This window comes from Dendrobates tinctorius, unplaced genomic scaffold (assembly GCF_039654945.1).
Source record: "Dendrobates tinctorius isolate UK_male_01 unplaced genomic scaffold, ASM3965494v1 ptg000173l, whole genome shotgun sequence".
Taxonomy (NCBI): Eukaryota; Metazoa; Chordata; class Amphibia; order Anura; family Dendrobatidae; genus Dendrobates; species Dendrobates tinctorius.
Genome location: NW_027361840.1, coordinates 8,401,585 through 8,415,744, shown reverse-complemented (window position 1 = coordinate 8,415,744; position 14,160 = coordinate 8,401,585). Strand labels below are relative to the sequence as shown.

General features: G+C 49.4%; 1 pseudogene; it reads right to left on the bottom strand.

The window, feature by feature from the left end:
- Positions 1–5,840: 5,840 nt before the first annotated feature.
- The window catches only part of LOC141054016 (cathelicidin antimicrobial peptide-like), a 44,582-nt pseudogene continuing 36,262 nt past the window's right edge, over positions 5,841–14,160 (bottom strand).

Sequence of the window (14,160 nt, the reverse complement as noted above, 5' to 3'; positions counted from 1 at the left end):
GGCAGAATCCAAAAAGCAAGAAAAACAAAAACAAATCTTAGAAGCAAAAAGGCAAAACAGAAACTTAGCTTTAGGAGAGAAGGAATCAGACTGGTATCCAAGAGTCCACAGAGAATCACCCGCAGGGTAGAAAGGGCGTAGGCTGCCTTAAATCCAGTCAGTGACTCCACTCAGCCAATCGTCTTCATTAGTCCCAGGTGCCTGATAATCAGGCTCACTACCTTCCTTCACTAGAATAGGGAGTTCACCAGGCCTCAGTGACGGAGGGGAAAATGAACTCACAACACTAAGCGGCCCATCCCCCTTGCCACACATGGTCTGCCTAATACCAACTAAGCACATGTAAGTGTTACTCTGTTTTTTAATCATTGTTGTTTTTATGTTTGCATTGTACATATTTAATGTCTCAACTTTGCAACAACTTTTATCTATGTAATCACTGCCCACCTTTTGGGAATAAATGATAAAATTATCAGTCTGCCTTCATGCTCTAAGAAACGAACTATACGCCTTTTTTTAGATAATCGCTACTAATTTGGGGGTTTGCCACGGACCCTCTTAATTAACTCTTTGATTAAATGAATCGTGGCTGGTGGCAGCGTGGTGTGTTCAGTTGGTTGGGCTAGTTGGCAGTACGGAAGGGTCTCACATGCTGAATGAGTGGCTGTGGACAAAGAATTGATAATTCCCTTACTGCAGTAGTCTAATAGCCCGTGCACAACAAGCAGCCCATCCGGTGACTAATTAACCTAGGTGCAGTTCCCTGACTGACCTGAGGGTAAGGGGGGCGCTAGGGAGCTGCGAGTTCCAAAGAGGAACTGAGAAAGTGGGATATCCATAAACATTGTTGGAACGTTGTTAGCAGTAGTGGGGCATCCAAAATACCCCCCTGCGATAAATTTTTAGAGCAAGATTAGCTTGCTGTATATTTTTGTCACATGGTGCCGGTGGTGGGATAACTAAGATAAGCCCCCACTGTGCCTGTGATAGCCGTGTGCCGGCAGTGCATCATATCCCTCCGTCGGCTGACATACCGGTGTCAGCGGTGGGATTGTGACATATTGGTGGCACAGGGTCCGCTGTCGTGACAGTGATATAAATTGGATGTTATTGGTCACGGTTTATGCTGCATAATAAACCGCAGGGACTGATCTGGTTTTATGGAAAACCTGTGCCGGATGTGATTATTGGGCTGCCAAGCGTGAATCCCCTACCCGAATGACAGCGCTACCTCACAATATATATAATCTATATGATTTATTTACCAGTCTTCAGCTTGATCTGGAGTCATGGCGACTTGATGGAAGATCGATCTTGTGCAGATGTGGGGATGTGGACTGTCGTGTTCCTGCACCTCAGACAACAGACGCGCCATGTGAATAATGTCATGCGGCTATATATGTAGAAGTAATGTGTGTCCAGTGTAATGTATTATGGTGATGTACAGTCTGTGAAGTGTTAATATATAATGTGAGTGCAGTGTAGGATAAGCCGAGAACCGCAGAGGATGTAGAGTAAAGCCCCCGTTACACACTGCGATATCGCTGCATGTGATACTTACCTCCGGCCGGCTCCCCCGCTGGTTTATCGCTGATCGCGCGAGAAGCTCCTGTATCATTCCTCGTCGGTCACTTCCTGCGGCGCTTCCTGCTGTGACGATGAGCGACGCGTGGAGCCGGGCGGGAGGACGCAGGATCGCCGCGTCTGACAGGTAAGTAGCGACCCCCGTCCCCAGCGATGTCACTGGTGAGATCTGCCTGTGTGGCAGCTCACTAGCGACCACCTAGTGATGCACCAGCGATCCTGACCGCGTCATATCGCTGGTCGGGATCGCTGGTGAGTCGCTAGGTGCCACTGTACCCTAAGCATCGTGGGTTTGTCATGTATGATAGGAGATGGATAAGGATAGGACTAGCCCAGTGGGGGGGACTAGTGCTGATAAAGGGCAACATGTACTGGTTGCAGGGAGTTCAGTGTCAGCTAGGGAAGTGTGTTATGATTGGGTCACCGAGGAGGAGAGCAAGACCAAGCCAAGCCACAGAAAACCAGAGAGGTTGGTAACTAAGTGGATTGCAGACCCCTGATCCTATCCACACAACTAGCAGTAACTGTGGAGCGTACCTACGATGATCCTAGATGCCTCGACACAGCCGGAGAGCTAAATAAGCCTAAAGCAAGAAAGGGGAAATGTAAACTGCCCCAGAGCAGACCCCAAAGGAATAGATAGCCCCCAAACATATATTGTCGGTGAGACAAGATGAAAACACAAACGCAGGCAGGAAAATAGACTGAGCAAACGATGGGGCCCACACTAACTAGACAGGACAGGAAAGGAAAGACACTGTCTGCAATCACACAAAAAACCCTGCAAAAAATGCCCAACACGTCTGATAGAAAAAAATTCTGAAGTCACTAGACTTCACCCCCCACTATATCAGCACTCTGGCCTCTTTTTGCTCTGCTTTTAGAATATACCAATCTAATAAGGGACAAAAACAAACTGACACAAGCAGTAACATTTGGATGGTGAATCAGCACAGTCCCTGCCGGAGCTGGCTGACCACACAAAACTGAAATAGACAAAACCAGATCAAATGTGGACAATAGCAAAAGATCACTTAGCTGAGCATGCAGGGACTGAGCTGGAAACTAAGACCTCAGGAGGCAGGAAAAAATCAGCAGGGATAGAGGGAGTTGGCTGTCTTAAATCCAGTCAGAAACTCCAGAGCTCCAGTCATCCTCCTCATCATCAGGTGGCAGGCCTCTGTTAATTAGATCAGCTCCATTACCTCCAGTAACCACCAGAGGGAGCCCGGAAAGAGAACCAGCTCCACTACCTTCAGTAGTAACCAGAGGTAGGCCAGAAAGCGAATTCACAACAGAAGTGCATAGTGAAGGCCAAGATCAGGTGCGGTGGGCTGCTAGGGGCGGCATGGGTCAAACGTTAGATGTGGTGGGAAACCAAACAGAGTTACCTGATGGACATTCCTGCAGCATCTGGAGCCTCGGGCTTGGACCAGGTATCAAGGAGACGTGGAATTATGTGGGGGGCAGGTGGCCGATCCCGGGTGCACTGCTTGAGTGGAAAATGAATCCCTGTGGCGGATGGAGTCAGCGTGCTTAGAAGTCGCCCAGGATGGACGGTTGGCAGGACTGGAAATGAGTTGTACTAAGGAGGAAAATGTGCGAATTGCTGTGCACTTTCCCACCTGTGCCCACCTGATGACCTTGGACTGTTGGTAAATGTCTGACTTAGGCTGGTTTCACACTTGCCTTTGGTCAGCTCCTCCTATGGGCGCATGACGCTGCATGCAACCTGCGTACCTATCTTTAGCATTGGGTACGCAGGCCGTGCGCAGGTATGCTTTTGCCGGCGCATGCATCCTTTTGACGGTGCGCCGGCCGCACCAAAATGCAACACGATGCGTTTGGCGCAGGTTGGCGCACCGTCAAAAGGATGCATGCACTGGCAAAAGCATACCTGCGCACGGCCTGCATACTCAATGCTAAAGATAGGGTACGCAGGCCGCATGCAGTGTCATGCACCCATAGGCGGAGCTGACCGAAGGAGGCGTGGCAGGGGGCGGAGCTTCACGGCGAGCGTGTGCTGCGCCTCAAAACGCAAGTGTGAAACTAGCCTTAGTGTCCCATGCATTGTGTGTGGCGGCTCCTGAGGACGGAAGCCTGAAGGCAGTGGAGGCCTGAGGCCTACAAGTGAGTGTGATGCACCCCACACCCTCCAGCACACTGGGACTGGGACAACCATTGTCTATAAAGTGCCAGAGCAAAACCATACAACAGCTCGATCGCGGCTAATGCTGTCAGCCACTTTACACGAGCATAGATAGGTCACCAAGGACTTCTCCGCCGTTGCTGGTCTTCCTCTTCGCCCTGTTTCTTCTATCTTTCCCACCATGATGTCCTTCTCCAATGATTGTAAACTGTGTAGATCAGGTAAGAGTTTTCCTCCCCCCCCCCGCTCTCTTCTACACTTATATCCATCCTTCACTTCTTATATTATACTTTTACCACTACCAATACATTATTTTTGTCTTTCTTCCTTCTTACATGTTTTTCTTTTTTCCTTTTGTCCACCCTTTCTCTTTTTTCATCCTTCCTCTTTTCATTGTTCCGTTCTTTTTTGTCATTCCTTTTAATCTTTACTGTTTGTTCTTCTTTTCTACCTTTCTCTTTTTGTCCTTCCTTTCTTTTCATTCTTGTCTCTCAGACTCCTCCATTCATCCCCTTTCCCTTCCTTTTTTCTTTTCTGTCTCTCTTTTATTCTTCCTTTCTCCTCTTTTATCCCTTTTTCCCTCTTTTCATTCCTCCTTTCTTTTTGTTCTTGTCTCTCTCCCACCATTCATCTCCACCTCCTCTCCTTACTTTTTTTCTTGCACCATCATTTCTACTTTTACTTCCCTCAATCGCATTCTTCCTTCCTCCCATGTTGAGAAGGATAGATGGAGGAGACGAGACAAAGAACAAAGTGAAGATGACAATAACTGTAGGCATGTCTCGTGTAAACCCTCATCTCATGGCCTTTGCTGAATCTGATGCTTTGCCAGCAGCTGCCTGGCGCAGGACACAATCTGCCTATTCTTGAACTCCCTTTAGGGTATGTGCACACGTTGCAGATTCTGCTGCGAATTTTTCCACGTGGATTTTGCTAAATCCGCAGGTAAAATGACCTGCGTTTTCCTGCAGATTTAGTGCCGATTTCCTGCGGATTTTCTGCAGATTTTGCGCGGATTTAGTGCAGATTTTGTGCGGATTTCCCCTACGTTTTGACACCTGCGGATTCCTATAATGGAGCAGGTGTCAAAACTCTACGGATTCTGCACAAAGAATTGACATGCTGCGGATTCAAAACCGCAGCAAATCTGCACGGAAAAATCTGCAGCATGTGTACAGCGTTTTTTGTTTTACATTGATTAGCATGGTACTGTACACCGCAGGAGAATCTGCTGCAGATCCGCAGGGCCAAATACCCTGCGGATCCGCAGCAGAATCCACAACGTGTGCACAGACCCTTAGGGTGAGTGCACACAGTGCGGATTCACCTGCAGATTTTTTCGCGTGAATTTGCAGGTAAAACCGCAGGTAAAGTGACCTGCAGTTTACCTGCGGATTAGCCTGCCGTTTTCCCCTGCGGTTTGACACCTGGACAATGGAACAGGTGTCAAACCGCTGCGGAATCCGCAGAAAGAATTGACATGCTGCGGATTTAAAACCGCAGCAAATCCACGCAGAAAAATCCGCAGCATCTGCACTGTGGTTTTGAAATCCCATTGCTTTGCATTGTACTGTACAATGTCTGCGGAAATGCTGCGGATCCGCAGGGCCAAATTCGCAACGTGTGCACACACACTTAGGCTATGTGCACACGTAGTTTTTTGGGTGTGCGGATCTTGTAGAGAAAACCGCAGGTAAATCCGCAGGACAAAAGTCCTGCGATTTATCTGAGGTTTTGCCTGCAGTTTTACACCTCATGATGGATGAGGTGTAAAACTGCAGCGTTTCTGCACCAAACAATTGACATGCTGCGGGAAAAAACGCAGCAAAACCGCGTGGAAAAATCAGCAGCATGTGCACAGCTTTTTTTTTTATTTCCATAGGACATAAAGGTACTGTACAACGCAGCAGAATCCGCACCGTGTGCACACACCCTTATCTGTCTGTTTTGTGTTTCCTGCTCAGTAACAGCTGATATCTTTTATCTGCAGTGATACATTGTAACAAGACCATGAAACAGTCACTGCAATCCAGTGTATAAACCCATCAGCTGGGCTAGCAGGACTGAGCCTGGGCTGGTTTCTGTTCACTGACAACAAGCAGAGAGATCTCATTCCTAACCTTTATTTACTTTCTCCTTGAGCCGACACCATCAAAAGACAAAACTGCAATTATTACAAGCGTAAAAGTAGTTACAATGATTAAGTATCAGAGAGAACACATGAAGCTGCTGCCGTCATCCTGCCGCGGCGGCCGGTGGCTGTCAGTACACGTTAGGCGTTGTAGTTCCTATTACTCTATGGGCTTTCTCCACTCGGACTCCGGGGACGTCTTGATGACATTATTGACCTGAGACGTTTGGGCTCCTATTTGAATTGAAGATGTCAAAGATGCAGGCGACACAGGAGGACGCGGCATGGCTGCCCACGACGCTCTGGTTATCAAACTGACGGAAGTTGGTCTCCACCTTCTTTTTGCCGCTTTTTAAAAGCTTTAGAAAATGATGAGTCTTTGGGCTTGACTTGTGTTCTCCACTCTGCAAAGCTGTGACCTGTGAAGGACACGAGATTGTGACATTTTATGTGAAGTGTGTGGCTATTCATCATGGAGAAAGTAAGTCCGGCCAGAGATAATGAGTCAGAGGTCTGAGATAATAAGTCAGATGTCTGAGATAATACGCCAGTGGTCTGTGATAATAAGTCAGATGTCTGAGATAATACGCCAGTGGTCTGTGATAATAAGTCAGAGGTCTCAGAAAATAGGTTAGTGATCTGAGATAATAAGTCAGAGGTCTCAGAAAATAGGTTAATGATCTGAGATAATAAGTCAGAGGTCTCAGAAAATAGGTTAATGATCTGAGATAATAAGTCAGAGGTTAGAGATAATAGGTTAGTGATCAGAGACAATAAGCAAGTGATCTGTGATATTTAGTCAGAGGTCAGAGATAGTTAGCTATCTCAGGAAATAGGTTAGTGATCTGAGATAATAAGCTAGAGTACTGAGATAATAAACCAGAGGTCTGAGATAGTAAGTCAATGGTCTCAGAAAATAGATTAGTGATCTGACATAATAAGACAGAGGTCATAGATAATAGTTAAGTGTGATGAGATAAGTCAGAGTTATAAGTTATCTCAGATCACTGAGCTACTAAGTCAGAGGTCTGAGATAGTAAGTTGGTGATATCTCAGACCTCTTGACGTAACATCTCAGACTTGTCTGAACTATGATATTTAAGAAAGATAAAAAATAATTTCACTCGACAAATAAATGTTTTGTTAATTAATCGGGTGATCGGCAGCTGATTATTGGCCGGAAATGTTTTTTCTTTTTAAATAGAGATTGTATTAGGAAATCCTCCACTTCACTTGATAGAATCGTTACTAACCTCGTCCACTGCAGTCAATCACTATTGATCTCCATCATTTCCTTCTGCCAGATGCTACTGACCACCTCACTTCAGCTGATCACTAACCGCTTCTCTCAGCTGATCACTATTGATCCCCTCCATCTCAGCAGATCACTATTGATCCCCTCTGTCTCAGCTGATCACTATTGATCCCCTCCACCTCAGCTGATCACTATTGATCCCCTCCACCTCAGCTGATCACTATTGATCCCCTCCACCTCAGCTGATCACTATTGATCCCCTCCACTTTACCTGATCACTATCGATCCCCTCTGTCTCAGCTGATCACTATTGATCCCCTCCACCTCAGCTGATCACTATTAATCCCCTCCATCTCAGCTGATTATTACTGATCCCCTCCACCACAGTTGATCACTACTTATCCTCTTAATCTCAGCTGATCACTACTGATCTCCTTCCTCTTTGCTGACCACTATTGTCCACTTCAGCTGATCTCGTTGACGTTTGTTGATCACTATCACTCTCCTCCTCCTCCACTTTTGACACTTTCATCACAATTGACTGTCTTGGCCTTAGTTGATCTCTTCCACCTCATATTATTACTATTCTCCTCCACCCAGCTGATCGCTATTGATTCCTTTTCACTTCAGCTGATCACTTATTGATCCTCTTTATCTTAACAGATCACTATTAATTTCCTTCACATCACCTGATCACTATTGATGCTCTTCCCTTCAGCTGATCAGCATTGATCCTCTTTATGTCACCTGATCACTATTGATCCTCTTCATTTCACCTGATCACTATTGTTCTTGTTCACATCAGAGGATCACTATAGATTTTCCATGACGTGGCAATAACCTGGAGACCTAGGAGGGCAGGACACTTACCGAGGAGTCCATATTCTGGCAGATGACTTCCGGACGCTTTCCGTCTTGCCTGGGCAGGGACATTGTGCAAATTTTCACAACCTGCAAAACAAAATATCACAATTGGCGCCAATGCCTGTGGTGACTGCAGGTGTGAACGCTGCGGATCGGCCGCCTCACACTCACCCCATCCTCCTTGAAGGGACAACCTTCTTCTTTTTCTGCTGATTTGGAGCAAATCGTCTCCTTGATGATGAACGCCATATTGTCACCGTCGCGTGACTCGTCCTGAGGAAAGACGGCGTGCGTTACTGTCTCATGATCTCCATGTTTAACCCCTTCCTGGCTGCTCGCAGGGCGCAGACTTGTACATGAGGTGTCTCTGTCTGCGCTCCTCCATACACCTGCACGGTTCCTCCTGGAAATGTCAGACCTTTCCCCAGAAAATACTTAAATTTCTGCCTGGAAGAAGCTCAGCAATTTCCCGGAGACACTAAAGTCTCCGCACACACTACATGGCTGCCGGACAAACGCTGCCTCAGCCGCGGTCTCAGCCGACTCACAAGCACTGGAGCGATCGCTCGGCCGATTTCCGGTGTCCTCCATGGGAAAGAGATGATATTTCCTGGCATGGACTGCTGGGTGGTGGGAGATCAGGGTTCTGATACCATCACCCCCAGGACGCCTCATTATTAATGACTTGGCTGGATGTTGGGGGTCATTGGCTGCAGAATAATCAGACGCCTCCTGATGGGATCACAAGATGGTGAAGAATCCAGGGGTCTGGGATCACATGAAGGATCCACACCAGCCTCATACACAGGAGATCTGGGGTCAGTAACACAAGATGTCAGGAGCAACTGTGGCGCCCCTGAGGGTCCAGTCGACCATAGAGGTACTGCACCTCATCCAGAGGTGTGGTATCCCACCCTCAAGTAAGGAGGGAACACCACCTAGGACTCCTAACACTCGCACCCAACACACACCAGGTCAGTCAGGGCATCTGGGTGTTCCCTTCGGGAGGATGGCCTCATCCCAGGCTGGCTAGGAAAGGGTGTTGGGGAGTCAGTGGGGAAAGGTAGGTAGAAGGGGAGGAGCTTAGAAGGTGCTGTGAGAGAGGGTATCCAATCAGTGACAGTTCATGGGCGGAGTTAAGGCTGAGGTAAAAGGAAGATCATTCTAGAAAGTCAGTTGGTGACAGGACAGCGGAGGAGTCAGTCAGACGGTGACGAAGAGAGAAGGAGTGAGGGCTGATAGAGTCTGAGAGAGAGGAGAGCTGAAAGAAGCTTCCGGAAGGACAGAAGGGGTCCTTGGGGCACGGGTAGTGCAGAAGCCACCCATGGGGCCCGTATCCAGATGGGGAAGGACCAGGCCACAGTGGGGGAGCCGGCCCCTAAGTCTAGTGGAGAAGAATCAGGCTCAGCTAGCAAGCAAGAGGCTGAGGTTACTGTAAGTACCTCAGCCGCAACCGCATTCATTCCTTGAAAAGACAGCCAGAGAGGAGTAAGGGGACACCGAGAACGTCACCTGACAGGGTCCGCGGCTGCTGGCTTGGGGACACTGTTTGTGAAGGCGCAGGGCAAAAGAGATACAGATTGGCGCAGTGAGGCGGCCTAGAAAGGTGAACATAAAGGGGATGTAATGAAAAAGTGTTCCCAATCCACCTGGGAGTTGGCTGGACCCCTCCCCTGGAGGACACAGTGCTAAGTGGGTCACGGTGTGCACAAGAATCGTGAGTAAAAACTGTGAAACTGCACCCCGCTGTGTCCTTCGTGTCATTTCCATCTCGCCTGCTCCATAATGCACGCACCATCACCAACTCATCTGTTACCACCTTAACTGCCCTGGAACACAGCTCTACCTGTGGAGGGCTTCACCATCTCTGCTGCCATAATACCGTCCCAGAGGATCTGCATGGCAGCGTCGGCTACCTTTGCCAAATACCACGGGTGGCGTCACAACAAAGTCCCTATCCTTTTCCCCATTACCATCATCATCCTTCATTTAACAACCATTTTTTAACTGGATGCCCAGGGCCACGGACCAGGTCACTGCCACCGTGACATCCCCTTTTAAGAACATGACCGGCCCGATATCGAGTAACCCACGGCTCTGTGGGGCGCTCCAAAACCTCCTGCAAAAGATCCTCCATAACCGGAGTACAAGTGGCGAGAAGAAGGAATGGGTGGTCACCAGACACTGATGGTGGAGGCAACGGGTGGTCACCAGATTTTGATGATGGAGGTGACAGGCAGTCACCAGATACTGATGATGGAGGCAACGGGAGGTCACCCGATATTGATGGTGGAGGTGACTGTGTTCACCAGATACTGATGATGGAGGGGATGGGTGGTCACCAGATACTGATGATAGAGGAGATGGGTGTGGTGCCCCCAGGAGTATGGCCGCCACAGTGGCTTTGCCTTCCTCAAGGGAGGGTGAAGTCATGCTTGGAAGCAGTGAAGGGTCTCTCTCGCAGTTAACCTATACATGCAACACAGTTCCACTCCAGGCCAGCAGGGGGGACTCTGAACCGGAATTGAAGGGAGGAGTGCTCTCTGAGGGCCAAGAGGAAGGAGGGGTCAGTTAGTGTGAGGAGGTCCACGTGTGCAGACGTGTGGAGAGAAGCTGGAGGTTGAGCTGAGGAAAGAGAGCTCCCTCACAGTGAGAGCGCATGAACTGGAGCCTGGTCTCCACGGTTGTATGGATACTAATGGTTCTGCAACAGACACCAGAGGAGTAGGAGGCTGTAAATGCCCTACCCACATCTAAGACTTGGAGGCACAACAGCACGGAGTGAGCCAAGAGAGGAATAGCGGCTACTGCTGTCTGCCATACGAGGAGTGCTAGTAGAAGAGAATTAGGAGGAACTTCAGTGTGTAATGATCACGTGTGACTGGACACAGCGCCTCCAGCAGGGCGAATTTATGACACACGTGATCCTGGATACAGCGCCTCCAGCAGGGCGAATTTAAACAATAATGGGACGTGCAGCCGGATACACCGCCTCCAGCTGGCGAATTTAAGAAATACACGTAAAACTGGATACCCCGCCTCCAGCTGGCGAATTTAAAGAATAAGGGTAAACACAGGGAACAATTACAGTGGTGGGCCCTGCCATAGGGAATGGGGGGCGTGGAGACCTCCTAAGCTCCCCTGAGCCAGAGTCCCTACACTCCTAACATTCCCTATACAGGCTCCTCACCTGTCGCCGCACGCGTGCCTCAATACCCTAGCTCGCCCTAAACCTATACCCTCACTAGGGAATAGGTCGGTGCGGAGACTAATCCCACCACTGCACTAGAACACACATAAGGAAAGTCACAAACAAGGGAAACAGAAAACTTAGCTCTCTCTGTGCTAAAGCTCCAGCACAGAGTCCAGCGACCGACTGCAGCCTTCCTCCTGAATAGCTGCCAAGAACTCCCTTCTGTGACTCCTTCCACACCAGGACTCAGATTGAGCTGAGCACTCTGTTCAGCTCCTTCCACCACCAAGGTTGGTTGCAAATGAACAACTATCACCAACAATGATTGCATACCCTGAGCACACCTTTATAGGGTGTCACACCTGATCCATAATTAAGTGAACATTAACCTAAACCTAAGGTGCGATACCATTCCCCACCACCGGGCAACTTAGAATGAACGACACCACGTGTGATAATTCTAATGGCCACCGGGGGGCTATCACAACACACTTTGGAACCAAAGGAAAAAAGTTAACTTAATGCATTTAATACCGCCAGATCCAACACTGGATCATGACAGTACCCCCTCCTTAATGAGGGGCCTCTGGACCCTCAAGACCACCCCTCCTTAGGGAAACCCCTACAGCGGGGACACCCAGACCCTGAGTTCACCCCACCCTCACCTGAATTCAAATTTATGACAAACACGCAGCTGGTAATGGCAATAAAGTTAATTTTGGAGGCACCACTCATCTCCACAGTGCTGACCTGGGGAACGAGTTTATGTATGTGTATGTTTGTTTGTTATGAGCTGATCAGGCTCCACAACACACTTCCACAAGATGTTTTTTGGTGGCACCCATACACGCTCGTTCACACACAGGTCCGGACCTGAACGTTTATTGCACACATTCGTTTGTCATAAAACTTGGTGAACTCATTCTGGACCTGATAACAGAGGCGTCCCCCTGTGTCACCACACTCACACCCCCGCATTACACCATAGGGTACACCACCCTCCAACCCTTTCCACCACGAGGTCTGCCCCTCACAGGGTTTGCTAGTGGCGAGGGCTGGAACTTGCCCCTACTCCCCCGCCGCACAATCGCTGCTCGCACAGGAGAGGAAGGGGTCCCCTGAAGAGAGATGGCAGAGACAGTGGTCTCAAGGCAGCAGCTCCCACACGACTGCCCCCAGCTGACTACTTCCCTATCTCGCCAATCTATCCCCGGGTTGTGTTTTTTCAGCCAAGGGAAGCCTAAAACGATAGGTACTGGCATTCCCTCCAAGACGTAGCATGACAAGGACTCCTCATGATGTCCTATACGCAGATGGATGTTTTCTACGACTTGGGTAAGGCTCCCCTGACTCAGTGGAACAGAGTTAATGGCCTGGACGCTTATAGGTTGGGTCAGCGTCCTACACTTCAGGCCATGAGTCTGGACAAAACGAGCATCCACCAGACTGACTCCTGCTCCGCTGTCCACAAGCACCGGTACCACCTCCGGTACCCCGCCAGCTAACACTTCTGCTGACATAATACCTTGGGAGGGCAAAATGGAGGAAATGTACACTCCCTGGTTGCCTCCCTCCAAACGACCAGGGGTCTGCGGCTTCTGAGATGACACAGATATTTTGGCACGTAATGGGCACGCCTTAAGGAAATGACCAGTCTTCCCACAGGAAAAACATGCCAACCCCACTCCCTGAACCGTAGGCAGGCCTGAACACAACCCAACACCTCCTACTTGCATAGGTTCGTCCGGAGACTTGGCACTCCCTGGGCAGATTCCCATGAAATGGCCCGGCTTCCCACAGGAAAAGCATACCCCCCCACCACGGCGAACCCCAGGCAACCCCGTATTTGTACCAACAACACCGGGCTGCCTGGGTTCCACCAACTGTACCGGGGGGTCCTCACCCCCGGAGAGAACTACAGGGGGCACATTTTGTGTATGTCTTTCCCTAAGGCTTCTATCCACCCGGATGGCGAGGGACATGGCGGCCTCCAGCGACCTGGGGGCGGCGTACTGCACCAGAGTGTCCTGCAACTTAGGAGACAGACCCTGCACAAATTGACTCCTAAGTGCAGGGTCATTCCACTGAGTGTTAGTGGCCCATCTCCTAAACTCAGAGCAGTACTCCTCAGCAATCCGGGCTCCCTGTTTACACCTACGGAGTCGGGATTCCGCCAGAGAGACGCCATCAGGATCCCCATACACAAGCGCCAAAGCCGCAAAAAACTCGTCCACGGACTCTAAAGATGGTGAATCGTCCAGCAGGGAGAAGGCCCAGGATTGGGGATCCCCCTTCAAAAGGGACATAATGATTCCCACCCGTTGCTCTTCGCTCCCTGAAGAACGAGGGCGCAGCCTGAAATATAATTTACAGGCCTGCTGAAAAAACAAGAATTGATCTCTCCCTCCAGAAAACCGGTCTGGGAGAGATATCTTGGGTTCTGGCTGAGCCTGTGCCTGAATCAAACCTCCAAAGCCCACCAACAGCTGCAGTTGCTGCACCATCTCACCGCGCAGCCCCCTAATCTCTTCAGTAAAGGTCTGCAGTACCTGGGTAAAGGTTTGCATTAGGTCCATAGCTCAGCAGGAAAGAAAAAATGTTTCGGTTGGTGATAATGTAATGATCACGTGTGACTGGACACAGCGCCTCCAGCAGGGCGAATTTATGACACACGTGATCCTGGATACAGCGCCTCCAGCAGGGCGAATTTAAACAATAATGGGACGTGCAGCCGGATACACCGCCTCCAGCTGGCGAATTTAAGAAATACACGTAAAACTGGATACCCCGCCTCCAGCTGGCGAATTTAAAGAATAAGGGTAAACACAGGGAACAATTACAGTGGTGGGCCCTGCGATAGGGAATGGGGGGCGTGGAGACCTCCTAAGCTCCCCTGTGCCAGAGTCCCTACACTCCTAACATTCCTTATACAGGCTCCTCGCCTGTCGCCGCAAGCGTGCCTCAATACCCTAGCTCGCCCTAAA